Genomic DNA, 12221 nt, shown 5'->3' with positions numbered 1-12221 from the left:
CCCAGAACACACAGCTGGCAGCTCTGGGGGGTGAGGTGGAAGCCTCTGGGGAAAAGACCTTTTCCTGAGAACCAACCTAACCCTGCCCTGACCCAACTCCAGGCCATTCCCTGGGTCCTGTCCCTGGTCCCCCCAGAGCAGAGCTCAGTCCCTGCCCCTCCTCTGCCCCTCCCCAGGAAGCTGGAACTGCAGTGAGGTCTCCCCTCAGTCCCCTCTTCTCCAGCTGAACACACCAAGTGCCCTCAGTGTCCTCACATGGCTTCCCTTAAAGGCCCTTCCCCATCTTTGTTGCCTCATTTGGACACTGTCTTCCTTATACTGTGGTGCCCAAAACCGCCCCAATATTCAAGGTGAGGGGATAGAATATTTCACTGGTAGAGTAGGAGCAGGAATCCACAAGGGAAATTTGTTAAGTGCCTGATTTTCAGGCACTTATTCAGAACTTCACTCTGGCAGTGACTTTACCTTACAATTTCATTACGTGAGAGACAACAAGGCTGGAAATAAGGTAATTATAGAATCACAGGATCATAGAAAGGGTTGAGTGGGAAGGAACCCTAAAACTCACCTCATTCCACCCCCTGCCATGGGCAGGGATATCTTCCACTAGCCCAGGTTACTCCAAGTCCCATCCAACCTGGCCTTGGACACTTCCAGGGATGGAGCAGTCACAGCTTCTCCAGGCAATGAATCTGTTCCTTTTACTCCTTGTAAATGTAAAACCAAAGAAACAATCAGTGCCAAATACAGTATTTTCATGAGCTTCACCAACAAACAGTCATTTAGTTATGAAAAGTCTCTGGCTCTGCATGAGCCAAGCAGAGCCAGGACCTTCACACTGTGCCATGAGAAGGACCACGGGGAGCTCTGATGGTTCAGCAGCCTCTCCACCCCCAGAAAGCTCCAGGAAGCATTAATATTGATTACCAGTTTACAGACTACCAAAGGAGAGGGTCTGCAATCCAGTGCTGGCAAAATCCCTGCTCCCAGCTCCCCCCAGTTCCATCATGTTCCCTGTGAGACCATTATTCCCCCCACGCTCTCATCCTTCCGTGCTTCCCTGGGGAATTGAATGTGTTGGGCAGCTCCAGGCTCTGTGTTGAATTATCTGTGAGGTACCTGAGACTGAGTACCTTGCAGAGAGTGTGCTTATAAACATATTAACCCCTTGCAGTTCTGAGACATCTGACACCAAATCCATTCCCTTTTGCCCTTGCTCTTTAGGACTCAGTAAACCAGGATAAAACTTGATTTCCTTAACAAATGATTTTGCATGTTCTAAGGTGCCCTGGGTCCTAAATTCACCTGTCACGAGAAGAAAACCCAGAATTATGTCATCCTGCTGTCTGCATTGTGCAATTCATCCAGCAAATTGATCTACCTTTGTCTCAGCCTGCTGCTTGCCAGCGTGCCTTTGGAACTGGTTTCCTCTGGGAAATGGCTTGATGAGTGTGTTAGGAGAACAGTTTCCTCTGCTGAGTGAGCTGATTCCTGTCTAAATCTTTTCCCTTGGCTGAGACAGGTTTTATTAAACCATAATGCACTTCTAAGCTCTGTGATGAATATTAGTATTTATGCAAGACAGGTACACACCAGGTGATATAAGAAGCACAGTGGGGTCTGGAAGAGTATTTAGGGTTAAATAAAGGTTTAAAAGGGTCTGTGCAGGAGGAAGGGAATCTCAAAGTAAAGCTGTTCCTGTGGAAGACAATGCAGGTTGACAATGAAGCAGAAAGGGTCAGGAAGAGCAGTGGCAGATCCATGGAGATGCTGGAGGCTCCAGCCCCTCTGCTGCCATCAGTGGTGCTGTTAAAATTCCCACAGCTGACCCAGGGTCCTCATTGACTCACTCCAAAAGTGATTGAGGACACATCAAAATGTTTTTGAGCAGCTTTTCTGGGCTGGCTGGGAAACAAACATCCATCAGCTGGCCCACTTGGGCACTGGGGGAAGGCCACGTGGGGGTGGATGCAGCTCCTTCCTCAGCACTAAGCTCTTTATTGCTGAAAACAGGAATTATTTTTGGCCTCTGGTCCCTGTGGCTGAGCTCTGGCTGGCAGCAGTGATGGCAGGGGGAGATATTTACCTGTTCCAAACTGCAGGTCATTGTTCTGAGCCTCCTGGTCTCTGCTAGCTGCTGAATTTTGATCTGTTGGCCATTCTCCTCCCACCCTCAAGGGATTTGTCCTTCCTGCTGGAGATCTCACCAAGCTGGTGAGCACAGCACCTCTTACCATCACCTTCACCTCTGCAGGAAACTGTATCTTTTATTTTTCACTGGTACTGAACTGAGGGCTCAGGATTTGTGATGGGAACTTGTTCAGACAAACTCATTTACGCCCTGTTTTCCCCTCGCTGCCTTCCCTGGCTCTTGCATGATCATCTTGGCTGGGGCTGCAGTTTTGGGCAAGAGTGAAGTGTTTCACAACAAGCAGCACCTGAGTCAGTGGGAAAGGCTGAGGTGGTCTTTCTGACCCATCCTGAAAATGCAGTTCCCAGATCCCTCAACCCAAGGTGAAAGCCCCAAGCTCCATGTGCCAGGTAAAGCCAGTGCTTTCCCACACCAGGTGAAGCTCAGCACAGTCAGTGTTGGCTCCCATTAAACTGGGGGAGCAGCTGGTGACCAACTGGGATTGACCATCTCCAGGTGCCAAAGGCAGCACCCAGCAAGGAGAAAATATGTGGCCCCAGTGGAATTCCAAGCCATCATGGAATGCCAAGGGCAGGTTTTCTCCAGTGGTGGACACTGTGCAGCCTGTGCTGAGGGCACCCTGGGGGGAGCAGCCTAAGGACTGAGGAACTGAGCCCTGCAGGAGCTTTGGGGAGTGCAGGGAAACACCCCCAGGTCTGGGGAGGGGAGGGGAAGGGAAGGGAAGGGAAGGGAAGGGAAGGGAAGGGAAGGGAAGGGAAGGGAAGGGAAGGGAAATCTGTGACTGATGATCTGCCAACTTATCATAGAAAATGATGTGTTGTGCTCAGGTCTCAACTGCTCCCTCCTGCTGCCTGCAGACACAGATTTTTGGCAGCGTTTCCCCCCCTTCCCAAGCCCTCTGTCTCTCTCCTTGCTCCCCAGGTCCTTCCCTCTCATCTCTCCTATCAGAGATCTGCTGTCTGCAGGCAAAGAAAGGCACAGAGGGGTTTGGAAGCAGGAGGGTTTATTTTCCCCCTGGGGACTGAGTGCTCAGCCCTGTGCTGTCAGGGCTGTGCAGCCCAGACAGGCTGGCCTTTCCCTAACCCCCTGGGAGGCTCTGGGGCTGCTCACCCCTCGCTTTGCACGGCCAACAGCTGCAGAAATACATCTTCCTGCAGATTCTCATGCATGCTGGGACAGGCACGTGTGGTTCAGGGGAGAGGGACAGAGTCCCTCTTTGTGCAGGAAATGTCTCCAAAGCCAATGCAAAGCAGCCCCAAGGAGCCTTTGCAGGAAGGCAGGAGAAAAGCTCTGTCCTGAGGAAGGAGCCCAGCACTGACTGACTGCTGTAAACTCCATGAGAAGCTGTGAGGAATCAGTAAAGGATTTGATTTGATTTCATTTAACTCCCAGGGAAGCTCGTTCTGCCCACCTGCATCCCCACATGCACATTACAAACACCAGGAAATGTGTGCCCAGGTGGGGAACACTGCAATAAATTAATGTCCAGAACCCCTTTTCTCACACCAACCCAGAGCATCCAGGGAGGGACTGTAAGGACACAGCACCTGACACCCTTTCTATGCTTCAGTTGGAAAGGGTGTCAGCTGCTGTACAATCTCTCCCTGGATGCTCCTGATTTTCAAGGAAAAGAGGGGTTTTTGGCAGTAGTTTTGACCCAGGAGTCAACATTTATTGCAGTCTGATCTTTTGCCTTAGATTTTTTCTTGCTTCACCCTCGGTAGGTCTTAAGTGAGATTTATTTCTGTTGCTTGTGTTTCCTTGTCTTGGGCCTCTGGTGGATCTGGTGTATTTGCTGGGATAACAGAAGGGTAAGTGGCACAGGCACTGTGGTGTTTGGCTGCCAAAGCTGCTGGGGGACAGGTTTCCTGACAAGTCACCTGAGCCAGTGGGTTTTGTACAAGCAACACTTTTCTCTTTTGCTGTTCTCTGTCAGGTCCTTTTAGTGAGTCTGTGCTCATCTGAAGACAATCCTGTGAGCCAGGGCAGGATGGATACCAGGGATGGTGGTGCTTCAGAGAAACATGGAATCATTTGCATTGTAAAAGACCTCCAGGTGCTGCCTGGCTGGAGTTTGTCATACAGTGGGGTTTCCTAAGGTGCTTTTGGTCCTCCGTGACTTTAGTGAGGAACTTTGGCAAAGGCTTTTGAAAGACTCAGTAAATTGCATCTTTCACAACTGGTTTGCTGACACACTTAAAGCAGGAGGAGGAACACAATTTTCCTTTAAAGAGGACATGCTGGGTTCTCTGTCTTATGTGCCACAACCAGTAATGAAAGTCAAGCACGTCCCCTGCACACTCCCAGGCTGGTTTAACCCTTCACTGTGAGATGCACAAGGAAAGACATCAAATCACTAATAACCTGAGCAATTCTGCAAGTAAAATAGGGAAAAAAAGGCCAAATCCCAAAAAGTCTGATTCCAGAGAAGATGGAGGAATGATTTTGAGGAGTGAGTAGGGCTATAAATAATCTTTTTATCTTGGATGCAGGTCACATTAACAGTTTGCCCTCCTAGAGTTTTAAAAACAGCAAAGCAAATTGCTAATTAAAAGCTATAACTCAAAAAACTGACCCTAAACATCTGTTAAATGTTGTCTATGGCTAAAACTTGAGTAGTAAGCCAGAGCTGTATTTACCTGCTACAGCAATTTCTCCACTTTTCTTCCTGCTCAGTTGGTTTAAATAAAGTCAAAGATATTTCTTGCTGAGCACCAAGTCCTGGCTGTACTTTGGGCTGTGGCAGTGCTGTCAGTAAAACTGTTCCCCTTGTTTGGTTCTTACCCCATAAAGGAGGGTGAGAGTAATGAATGCTGATTTGAAGAAAATTCTCCTCACTTCTCAGTTACAGACATGTACACCCCCCCATGGGAGTTGGCTAAAGAGCTCCTCTTCCAGCTTTACATCCTTCAGGATCATCCCCAATCCATCCTCCCTCTGTGGCAACAGAATAACTTGGATTCTCTCAGAGCCTGAGCTCCCTACATGACACCTTTCATGGAATTCCCTGTGCCAAGTTCTCTACATCAGAAGGAGCTCCTATCTCAGAGGGCATCACCTTCTTCTGGTGGCATCTATTTATATGCCAAGCTTGGAGCAATCTTCAGGTTTTCCTCAGGAATTTGATTATAGATTTCAGGTACTTGATTGGATTCATGCTTTGCACTTAACAGGTACAAATAATGATGTATTTCACCTGGAACTTAAAAACCAGGTGAAATGGTTTTTATGTCTCCAGAAAAACTGGGAAAGACTATCTCCAAAAAATCAGGAAAAGCACAACAATGTTATATAAGGGGGGAAAGTTGAAAATATCCCCATCTCTGTCCCACTGACTGTAAACTGTCCCTTCCTGGTCACTGAAGTAGATTTTCCATCTTAGTGGTTGTCATGGATAGGCCAAGTACCTTTGGAAAGGTTCCTGCCTTTTCCCTGACCCATGTGAATGGGTGTAAGGACACCCTGCCCTGCACTGAGATGGCAAAGAACTGGGATAATGCCTCACCAGGGAAAACAGACCCACAGGGGAATGGATTCCAGCTTCCCAGACTTCAGCCATGCACCCCAGACATCTCCCCAAAGCTGACCTGACCTGGGGGCACCCAGGAGGGAAGGGGAATTCTGGTCAAACCACCTCCTGCCAGGACAAAGAATCCCAAATCCCAGGAAAAGGCAGTGAGCCCAGAGCCACAGACCATTTCCAGGGAGCCCAGGGTGGGAAGAGTCCAACTCAAGCCAAGAGGTGCATCCAGCTAAAGTCAAAGGGAAGCAGTGGGATGGGAGGCACTGGAGGCAGCATGAGGGGGTTAGAATGGAAGGCTAGTTTCAGGAAAGATATGGAATCATAGAATGTAAAATCATGGAATATCCTGAGCTGGAAGGGACCCACAAGAATCATCAAAGTCCGACTCCTGGCCCTGCACAGACACCCCAACAATCCCACCCTGTTCCTGAGAGTGTTGTCCAAACCCTCCTGCAGCTCTGGCAGCCTTGGGGCTGTGCCCACTGCCCTGGGGAGCCTGGGCAGTGCCCAACCACCCTGTGGGGGAAGGACTTTGTCCTGAGATCCAACCTAAACCTGCTCTGCACAGCCTGGACACCACTGAGCTAATAAAGCAAAAAACCTGGAGTTGAGGGCTCAGCAATGGACCATCCCTGTGGAAGGGTGGTGGCCAGTGGGTACAGTCAGAGAGAAGTCTGACTGATTTGGGGTGACAATCAGGGTATTTCAATATCTCCATGTATCTCCCTGTAGTTCAACACCTCCATGTGCTTTCTGGGTGATGATTCAGATGCAGCCTCACCACCTTTGTAGCCAACACCAGACATGAAGGAGCAGCTGGCACGTGAATGGCAGAGCTTCAGTGCAGGGGGACCCCAACAAACTGCAGGGCTGAGCCTGCAGCAGCCTCACAAATCAGCTGCTCTGGAGGAGGACAGGAAAACCCCAGTCCTCCCTGCAGCCTGGGAAGCAATGAATCAACCTGCTGGGAAGGACCAGGAGGACAAATGGAACATAAGTCAACAGTGCACTCTCATGGCAAAGCAGGGAAACCACAAACTGGGCTGGGAGTTACCAACCCCTCAACTCAGTGCTTGGACACCCGCTGCTTGTCCGTCCCCCAAGCCCCCTCCCTCCCCCCAGGATGAGAAGGGGATGACCAAAAGGGACCCAGGAGGTCTGGCAGAGGTGGCTGAGGTGTCAGAAATGTGGCCCCAGGACAGGGAGGAGGAGCTGGTTTGTGCTGTCAGACAAAGAAGGTGCTGAGGGGCTGGAGACCACAGCCCACATATGCTTGGAGGATGAAGCCCAAGAAACAAGAAGGGTTCAGGGAGGTTGGATCTCCCACCAGGTCCCACAGTCACCACACTTCCCAAAAGATCCCCCATGCAGGGCACTCCCAGTCCATGATCCCACACAGCACAGCAACTCCTGGGATAATATTTCTTCAATATTTGATTGTGTGGAATTTGACTGACCTGGAGTTCTCCCCGAGCAAATTTCAGACATTTATACAGGGAAGGAAATGAAAAGTGAAATAGCATATTAAAATTAGCCTGTGAACCATCAGTGGCTGTGCAAATGGGACAGTCAGTGCCATAGTTCCCCTGTTTTGTGGAGAACTGAGGGAATCATTTTTATAACAAAGTTCATGTAATGCAAAATAAAAATAATAGAACAATGTGGTATCTCAGGGTGGAAGGGAGGTGGAAAAAGCAGTAGAAAAGGAGAAAAAAAAAATCAGCCAGTAGCTGAATTTTTCACAATCTGTGTATCAGCAAAAGAGAAAATTGAAGTAGAAAATTCGACTCATTCAGAGCAGACAATGTTTTACTTGTTCTTAAAGGCATCACAAGGAATGAATGCAAACTGAGAAGGAGATGTATGCAAATTCATGCAAATTCACATGAAAATAAGCACATACCATGAGTCTCTTGGCAAGTTCCCAGAGTCTGTGGCAGTAGTGACTGAGCAGAGCTTGAGGAGGAGGTTAGAACTGACAATATAAATCTTGGGGACCTTGCAGAGGGTCCCCAGCCCTGGGACAGGGGCTGCACTGACACAGAGAAGGTCAGGGCTGTGTTTCTGCTCCCTTTTCTCCCTCCAAGACCAACAACAAGACCTCACTTTGCCCACAGGCAGCACAGGAGCACCAGGTACCCTGGGCAGAGGAACAAGTTGAATTTCCTGGTCGTTGTCCTCCTTCCTCCAGTAATTTTACCACTGGGCAGTAGAATTTCAATGGGTGAGCAGAAATGTTCCAAATTTTGGCTCCTCCAAGCCCCCCTCTGAAGTGTCTGTGTTTGCAGGGCTCCCACTCAGGTTTTCCTGTGTTTGGCACTCCCTGTGTTTCAGGACTCCCCTCTTCTGTTTGTCAGCATCGTTCCTTACACCCGCAGAAAGAAATGATGGGAGTTATTTTATTCTTTGCTTTTCTTTCCAGAGCACTTCTTTATAAATATTCTCTCAGAATGAAACATTTATGAGTGTTCTTCACTGGGGGCTTCATCGTTATCTCCTGGGACCAGTGGTCCTTGCATGTGACATCCAAACAGTAGGACTAAATCCTCTCCTTTCCTTGTGATATTGGGAATTTTGAGGGTGTTTTGTGTGGAGTTCTTTTCTTCCTTATGAACTGTTTTTGAAACTTTTTTGGTATGAATTGTCCTGGGAAAACAAAGTATTAAAATGATAAAGCTACTCCTCTGAGGACACCAATAACTCCACCAGGAGGCATCTGCTTGGGCAGTGTCAGAACCAACACCCAGCTCTGAAGGCTGAGTGACCATCTGAACACCTTCCTGATTCCTCCCACCATCCTATCCTTGCCTGTTGGGATGCTCACCTGTAGATTTTTTGGGAGCAGCACAGGGCAGAAGCCAAGATTTATAGTTATAGTTGAATGTTGGACTCAGTGACCTTGGAGGTCTTTTCAAACCTTAATGATTCTATGGTTCTATAAAATAGAAAGCACATTTTTAGGGTTATATTTTTATATGGCCCTATATATATTATATTTTTAAGGCTATATTTTTATTAAATACATTGTCATGCATTTAAAAGCTCCCCAAATAAAGGAATAATGTGCATCTGGTTTTACATGTTTTGAGCTCACACACCTTCCCTGTTAGACCGGTGAGGCACAAGAATTAGGCAGAGCCTCACTGACTCTCCATATGCTGTTCCTGAGGGTTTGGAGGTGGGATTAACACCCTGATTATCCTTGTAGAGGGGGGACAGCCCTGCTAAGGGTGCAAGGACAGCCCAGCCCTGTCAGTGGCACCTTCTGCGGGGCTGCAGAGGAGCTCAGCTCTTCATTCAGCATCTCATCCCTCAGCCAGCCTGAGTTCTGGCCTTGTCTCCTTCCCATGTGCCACAGGCAGAGCAAATGCCCAGGGGAAGGGGAAATGATAAAAAAAGAAATGGAAAGGACCAGAATTGCCATTGATCAGGATAGTCTCATTAATCACAGAGTGATGGTCTGGTTTGGGTTGAAAGGGTTGAAAGCTCATCCTGTTCCACCCCCTGATGGGCAGGGACACCTTCCACTAGCCCAGGATTCTCCAAGCCCTGTCCTTAAACAGGCTACCTGAAGCTCAGGGAACAGCCCAAACAGAGCCAAGGCTGGCTCAGAAGTGCCAGCTATTCCTTGCCCAAGATTTTTTAGGAGCTGTGGGAGGTATCCCAGGGTCTCAGTCCTGCTGCTTGACCATCCTGGGGTAGAACAGCTGCTCAGAGGCTTTCCCCATTTTTAATAAATGCTTGTGCCACCTGCATCCTGCTTCCAGAGATTTCTGGGCACACACCTTGCTTGTCCCCCTGGCATGATGGAGGAGGAAAACCAGTCCCTGTCCCTGGGCTGCTGAGCCCCTCTCAAGCCGTGGTGGGAGCAGGGTGTGTCCTCCTCTCCTCTGTGCCTCAGTTTCCCCAGTGTTTAGAGGGATGAACACGGGGCAGTGGTGGGCACATAGCCCTCTGTTCCTGGCTTTGGAGCCAGGGGATGCCACTGTTTGCAGGGTTCAATTAGCACATTCAAACCCCTGGACAAGCTGAGGTTTTAAGTGGTGTCCCTAAACCTGAAACCAAGGGGAGCAGCAGTCACTGGTTATCTCATCCAGCAATTCTTCTTCCTTAAGGAACCTCCCAAAGAGCTGCTGACACACACTCAGTTCATGAAGTCATGGAATGCCCTGAGTTGGAAGGGACCCACAAGGATCCTTGAGTACAACTCCTGGCCAACAGCACAACCCCAAGGATCCACCACATTGTCCAGAAGACTTTGGGGGATTCCAAGACCTCACAGGAAGAAGCCATAAGTAGTCTAGTGTGACTTCAGAGCTGATCCTGGTTGAGTAGCAGTTTGGACCAAATCAGTTCCCATGGTCCCTTCCATCCTGAAGGACATCCTGTGGGGGAAAAAAAAAACAAAAATCAAACCAGGAAAAACCCATGCACAGCTCATCAGATGAGGAACAGTGTCTGCCCTGCACTGTAACAGGACCTGAGTAAGTTTGTCCTACCTGTTGAAGCAAAAGGAATTTTCTTCTCTGGATTCTGCAAGACTAATTCCTTTACTAAAACATTCCTTTACTGGTTTCCCACCTGCAGTGTTTGTCTGAGGCTGCAGCTGTAAATCTGTGGTGATGTGACAGCTCAGCACAAGGGGGAGGTCTTACCTTTCCTTCTGCTGCTCCAGAGGTGCTCAGCAGATACCTCCGAGGTGCTGGGGGGAGCTGAACCTCTTTGCAGAAAGGCTGACAAGCACAGGAGATAGGGGGGGACAGGGACTGGGGTCAAGAAAGGCTTGGGGGAGGTGGGAAGAGGAACAAGAGGAGAGGATGCCTCCCCTTTTTAGTGGCAGGAGCTGCTGAACTGAGTGAACTGTCCTTGTCCATCCTCTTTCCTCTCTGCCTCCTGGGTTAACTCTTGGGATCTGGAGTGTCCAGGTGGTGGACTGTCTAAGCACAGCTGTTCTCATGGTCTGCTCTGGCACTGGGGCCACCTGGGCTGGAGGCACTGTCACCCCCTGCCCCTGCTTCCAGTCCAAGGTGCTGCTCTGCACTGGCCCTGCACAGTCACTGTGGGCCTTGTTTATCCTCAACCATAGACATTAAAATGCTGCTGTGTGTCAACCCTGCTCCTCCTGAGGGTCTGCTGGACGCTGGAAAAATGAGAAGGTAGATTTACCACCAGAACTCAGGGGATAAGGACAAGTCAGTCCTCTTCCATTCCCACTATTGTGATTTAATGTCCTGAACCCCTGGCACCACGTGCTGCTCCAGCTCTGGGCTCATTCCCAGCCCTGCTCTTTTCTCCCACTGAGACATCCCTGCCCTCATGTTCACCCACCATCAGACTTCATTTGGTCACTGCTCCATCCCTACTCCATCCCTGGTGTCCTGCTGTGCCCTGTGTCCACACCCTGATGTTCAAGTCATGCCCTTCCCTCTCTGACACAGTCAAAGTCCACTTGCACTCGGTGTCACATGAAGATCTGTGTTCTGTTCTCTGTGTGCTGTTCTCTGTGTTCTGTTCTGTGTTTACCTCCAGAAATGGAGAGATTTTGATGCCAGGGCTAAACTGGTGCTTTGCTGTTCCAGACCCCCCCATTCTGCAGTGATTGGAGGGCACAGAAAGGGGCTTTGTGCATCACACTGACCCCCCCAGTGATGTGTTTGTACCCCTGTGGTGCCCAGGGCTGTCTGAGACACGTTTCTGTGCACATTTAGGAGCAGTGGCATCCCCCTGACCCAGCTGGTGACGCTCCAGGGCAGGGCTGAGCTAACACAGGCACATGGAGCACGAGGAGTTAATAAAAACTGCTGGATTCAAATCATTCCATTGTCCCTGGCAGTCCCCGCTGTTATCCACAGGGAAGGACCTCTCTGCAGCTCCCTCACAAGAAAATGAAGGGTAATTTCAGCCAGGCACCTGCTGCTGACCTATTTTAAGTACCCCGAGGCAGGGCAGAGCAGGTCGCTGCTGCCTCAGCCCACAGCAGGCAGGGCCAGGCTGCAGGGAGGCTTCCTGGGGCACCCCCTTGGGCAACAGGGCACCCACATCTCCCAGTCTGGGCACTGCAAGCAGGCAAGTGGAACTGCTGGTGCTTCTGAGGCCGTTGGTGCTGCTCAGAGCATCGTCCTCCTTTACCCTGTTCAGGCTCTGGGCTGGGGGTGCACTGATGGCACAGTTTGGGGTGCCTGGGGAGGGATGAGTGTGTTCATGGCAGAGTTTGGGGTGTCTGGGGAGGGATGGGTGTGCCTGTGGCAGATTTTGGGATGCCCAGGAAGGGATAGGTGCTCCGGTGGCAGAGTTTGGGGTGCCTGGCAAGGGATATGTGTGTTGGTGGCAGAGTTTGGGGTGCCTGGGGAGGGATGGGTGCTCTGATAGCAGAGTTTGGGGTGCCCAGGAAGGGATGGGTGTGCTGGTGAGAGTTCTGGATCCCTGGAGAGAGTTGGGTGCTCTGAGGGCAGTTTGGGGGGCATCAGGAGCGATGGGTGTGCCTGTGGCACAGTTTGGGGGGCCTGGAGGGGGATGAGTGTGTTGGTGGCAGAGTTTGGGGTCCCC

General features: G+C 50.1%; 1 protein-coding gene across 2 annotated transcripts in view; it reads right to left on the bottom strand.

The window, feature by feature from the left end:
* The window catches only part of LOC127470628 (coiled-coil domain-containing protein 81-like), a 165760-nt gene that overhangs the window by 102783 nt on the left and 50756 nt on the right, over nucleotides 1–12221 (bottom strand). The window lies entirely within an intron of this gene.

The sequence above is a fragment of the Manacus candei genome, unplaced genomic scaffold, assembly GCF_025592945.1.
Source record: "Manacus candei isolate 608988 ecotype Guabito, Panama unplaced genomic scaffold, ASM2559294v1 h1tg000022l, whole genome shotgun sequence".
NCBI lineage: Eukaryota > Metazoa > Chordata > Aves > Passeriformes > Pipridae > Manacus > Manacus candei.
Note: the sequence above shows the minus strand (reverse complement) of the source record. Positions and strands in the feature narration are given on the sequence as shown.